The following is a 5,565-nucleotide window of genomic DNA, read 5'->3' as shown; positions in this document are numbered from 1 at the left end:
AGACAAGCATCAAAGTCTTGCACAAGAGTTAACTCATAAAGCAATAAATTTAAAGTAAAGGCATTGAAGCAACACAAAGGAAGATTAAGTTTCAGCGGTTGCTTTCAACTTTCAACATGCATATATCATGGATAATTTTCAATACAGAGTAATATGATGAATGCAAATAAGCAAGTATGTAAGAATCAATGCACAGTTGACACAAGTGTTTGCTTCTAAGATGGAAGGAGGTAGGTAAACTGACTCAACATAAAGTAAAAGAAAGGCCCTTCACAGAGGGAAGCAGGGATTAAATCATGTGCTAGAGCTTTTTAAGTTTTGAAATCATATAGAGAGCATAAAAGTAAAGTTTTGAGAGGTGTTTGTTGTTGTCAACGAATGGTAGTGGGCACTCTAACCCCCTTGCCAAACAGACTTTCAAAGAGCGGCTCCCATGAAGGACGTTATCTCTACCGAGCAAGGTAGATCATCCCTCTTCTCTTTTGTTTACACATGTACTTTAGTTTTATTTATGGTTGACACTCCTCCCAACCTTTTGCTTACACAAGCCATGGCTAACCGAATCCTCGGGTGCCTTCCAACATTCACATACCATGAAGGAGTGTCTATTTGCAAAATTAAGTTGCTTACTGATGAATCGGGGCAAAACACGTGAAGAGAATTATTAATGAAAGTTAATTAATTGGGGCTGGGAACCCCGTTGCCGACTCTTTTGCAAAATTATTGGATAAGCGGATGAAGCCACTAGTCCATTGGTGAAAGCTGCCCAACAAGATTGAAAGATAAAACACCACATACTTCCTCATGAGCTATAAAACATTGACACAAATAAGAGATAATAGCTTTTGAATTGTTTAAAGGTAGCACATGAAGTATTTACTTGGAATGGCAGAAAATACCATATAGTAGGTAGGTATGGTGGACACACATGGCATAGGTTTTGGCTCAAGGTTTTGGATGCACGAGAAGCATTTCCTCTCAGTACAAGGCTTTGGCTAGCAAGGTTGTTTGAAGCAAACACAAGTATGAACCGGTACAACAAAACTTACATAAGAACATATTGCAAGCATTATAAAACTCTACACTGTCTTCCTTGTTGCTCAAACACTTCTACTAGAAAATATCTAGACCTTAGAGAGACCAATCATGCAACCCAATTTTCAACAAGCTCTACGGTATTTCTCCACTATTAGGTTTAAACTACATGATGCAAGAGAAACATGATCTACTTGAGAGCTCAAAACAATTGCCAAGTATCAAATTATCCAAGACAATATGAGGCATTTTCTGTTTCCAACCAAATATCAATAAGTGCAATAGCTTCCAACTTTTGTCATTGAACATTAAAAGTAAAACGAAGAACACAAGTGTTCATATGAAAAAGCGGAGCGTGTCTCTCTCCCAAACAAGGATTGCTAGGATCCGATTTTATTCAAACATAAACAAAAATAAAAACACACAGACCCTCCAAGTAAAGCACATAAGATGTGACCGAATAAAAATATAGTTTCAATAGAAAAACCTGATAAGTTGATGAAGAAGGGGATGCCTTGGGCATCCCCAAGCTTAGACGCTTGAGTCTTCTTGAAATATGCAGGGATGAACCACGGGGGCATCCCCAAGCTTAGACTTTTCACTCTTCTTGATCATATATCATCCTCCTCTCTTCACCCTTGAAAACTTCCTTCACGCCAAACTTCTCATAAACTTCATTAGAGGGGTTAGTACTCAAAAAACTTTAGTCCACCTTGGCCCTGTAGTGACACATTGCAAGTACTCAATAAAACATTAGCTACAGCTCTCCACGTCTAGAAAGCCTCACTTAAAGTCCACAAGAGACAATGCAAAAAAAAAACAGAGACAAAATCTGTCAAAACAGAACAACCAGTAAACACGAATTTGTAAGAGGTACTTCCGTTGCTCAAATCAGAAAACTCAAAACTAATGAAAGTTGCATACATATCTGAGGATCATTCACGTAAATTGGCAGATTTTTCTGAGTTACCTACAGAGAATCATACCCAAATTCGTGACAGCAAGAAATCTGTTTCTGCGCAGAAATCCAAATCTAGCATCAACCTTTTATTAGAGACTTCACTTGGCACAACATTGCAATAAAATAAAGATAAGGAGAGGTTGCTACAGTAGTAACAACTTCCAAAACACAATAAAACAGTAGCAAAATAAAGACATGGGTTATCTCCCAAGAAGTGCTTTCTTTATAGCCATTAAGATGGGCTCAGCAATTTTAATGATGTACTCGCAAGAAATAAGAGTTGAAGCAAAAGAGAGCATCAAAAAGCAAATTCAAAACACATTTAAGTCTAACCCACTTCCTATGCATAGGAATCTTGTACACAAATAAATTCATGAAGAACAAAGTGACCAGCATAAGAAGATAAAACAAGAGTAACTTCAAAAGTTTCAGCATATAGAGAGGTATTTTAGTACCATGCAAATTTCTACAACCATATTTTCCTCTCTCATAATAATTTTCAGTAGCTTCATGAACAAACTCAACCACATAACTATCACATACAACATGCTTTTCATGATTCACAAACACATAATTTTTATCAAGCTCAGAAACAATAGGATTAAAACTTTCAAACCCACTTTTATCAATAATGTAACAAGATGATTGATCAATCTCAAAAGATATGGGACTCATAGATAAAGTCAAGAACTCTCCAATCCCATTTTCATTAGTAGTACAATTAATATTATCAAGTAACATAGGACCATCATCTAGAGATTTATCATAAACATTTGCCAAGCAAAACTCTTTAGTACCATGCATTTCGACATCAGGCACAAACAAAGCATTATCATAAGATTTATCAAAGTAGCATGGATTATCATAGATAACAGTAGCATAATTATTCTCACAAGTTTTACTCATAGGGAATATTTCAAGAGAATCCACATGAACATAACATTCGACCTCCTTTGGTAGGCATGGAGGACAATCAAATAGTGTAAGAGATAAAGAGTTACTCTCATTAGAAGGTTGGCATGGGTAGCTAATCCATTCTTCCTCCTTTTGTTCATCACTCTCCTCTTCTTTTTCATCCAATGAGCTTTCGAGTTCATCGATTTCCTCCTCTTTTTCATCCAATGAGCTTTCGGGTTCATCAATTTCTTCTTCCACTGGTTCCACGCAAATTGTGAGTGCATTCTTGTGCATTAATGAGTCTCTCTTTATAATCAATGATATAAGGATTATCACTGTAGCTTTCTATGCAAAAATTAAGGATAGAAGAGACATAATCTTTAAGGTCCTTACAAACAACACAAGTTTCATAATTTTTAGCAATGAAGGATTCGATCTCGAAGCTCCCATAAACAAAACAAATTGTTCTACTTCTTCGAACCCAAAATGAATATAGCTATTCCAATTATAGTTCTTAATTAAAACTTCCTCACTAAAGCCACATTGAAATTTAAGATGTTTAGTATCCTGTTGAGAGCAACGAGTTTATATCATGGCGTTTAAGCAAGATTTTAGCAATTGTATTCAATTTTTCTATCACAGACACTCATAACTTTTCCCGTTCTTGATTCTCTATAATTATTATATAATTTAATAAGCTCCAAATAGGTTGTAGGTTCTCCCATAATAGCAGTTTTTAATTTTTCGGTTTTTCAAAATTTTATGGATTTTTGGGTATATGAGGAAAGTAAAACAAAACAAAAAGAAACTAGACAAAAATAAACTAAGCAAAATAATACTAAACTGAAATAAACTAAGCACAAATAAACTAGACAAAAGTAAACTAAGCAAAACAAAATAAAATAAAATAAAAACAGAGATAGAGGTAGAGTGTACTCCCCAGGTGAACTTATGACTAGAGCTATGCCTCCCCGGCAACGGCACCAGAAAATAGTCTTGATAGCCCACAAGTATAGGGGATCGCAACAGTCTTCGAGGGAAGTAAAACCCAAATTTATTGATTCGACACAAGGGGACGTAAAGAATACTTATAAGCCTTAACAACTGAGTTGTCAATTCAGCTGCACCTGGAAAAGCACTAGTAACAGGGGTGATGTGTAAGTAGCAGTGATATGAGAGCAATAGTAACAGTAACACAGCAGCAGTAATAGTAACACATGAGCAATGGCACCAGAAAATAGTTGATACTACTTCCAATGACATGTAGAAACGAGTATATGTTGATGAAAGATGGACCGGGGTTCCCAGCTATCTACACTAGTGGTAACTCTCCAATAACAAGTGTTGGGTGAACAAATTACAGTTGGGCAATTGATAGGATTGAAATAGCATTAAGACAGAACATCAAGATCATTAATCATGTAGGCATGTTTTCCATATATAGTCATACGTGCTCGCAATGAGAAACTTGTACAACATCTTTTGTCCTACCAGACGGTGGCGGCCGGGCCTCTAGGGAATCTACTTGGAAATTAAGGCACTCCTTTTAATAGAGCACCGGACCAAAGCATTAACACTCCGTGAAAACATGTGATCCTCATATCTAAGCCTTCCCCTCCAGGTTGTCCCAATTTCGTCACTTTGGGGCCTTTGGTTCCGGACATAGACATGTGCATACAACTTGTAGATACAATCTAAGCAATAAGTATAGAGCTTAAATCTAAGATCATGCCACTCGGGCCCTAGTGACAAGCATTAAGCACAACAAGATTGCAGCAACAATAACTTCATAAACTTTGTAGATAGACTAATCATAATGTAACAATCCATCGGATCCCGACAAACACAACACCGATTACATCAGATGAATCTCAATCATGTAAGGCAGCTCATGAGATCATTGTATTGAAGTACATGGGGGAGAGAATACCAACTAGCTACAACTAGAACCCGTAGTCCATGGGGGAACTACTCACGGAGCATGATGGAGGCGATGGCGTTGATGGAGATGGCTTCCGGGGGCACTTCCCCGTCCCGGCAGGGTGCCGGAACAGAGACTTCTGTCCCCCGAAATGGAGTTTCGCGATGGTGGCGGCGCCCCTGGAGTCTTTCTGGAGTTTCATCAATTGGTGTCGACGTTTTAGGTCGAGACGGCTTAAATAGGCGAAGAGTCGGAGTCGGAGGGGCCACGGGGGCTCCTCACACTAGGCCGGCACGGCCAGGGTGGAGCCCGCGCGGCCCACACGTGTGGGGCCCCCAGGGCACCCCTATGGTCCCCCTCTGACTTTCTGGAAGGTTCCGGGAAAAATAAGATGTTGGATCTTCGTTTCGTCGAATTCCGAGAATATTGCCCGAACACCCTTTCTGGAACCAAAAACAGCAGAAAACAACAACTGGCCCTTCGGCATCTCGTTAATAGGTTAGTTCCGGAAAATGCATAAAACCATTATAAAGTGCAAGCAAAACATGTAAGTATTATCATAAAACAAGCATGGAACATCAGAAATTATAGGTACGTTGGAGACGTATCAACGCGCAGCCGAAGAAAAAGAGAGATAATTTGCACACCCGATAGTTCTTTCCCTTGAGTGGTTTGCAGAGTTTGGATCTGGGCAATTAGCGACTCGGTAGCCGCCAACTCTTCGTGTGTAGCTTCGGAATCCCATGATTTG

Source organism: Lolium rigidum, chromosome 7, assembly GCF_022539505.1.
Source record: "Lolium rigidum isolate FL_2022 chromosome 7, APGP_CSIRO_Lrig_0.1, whole genome shotgun sequence".
Lineage (NCBI taxonomy): Eukaryota > Viridiplantae > Streptophyta > Magnoliopsida > Poales > Poaceae > Lolium > Lolium rigidum.
Note: the sequence above shows the minus strand (reverse complement) of the source record.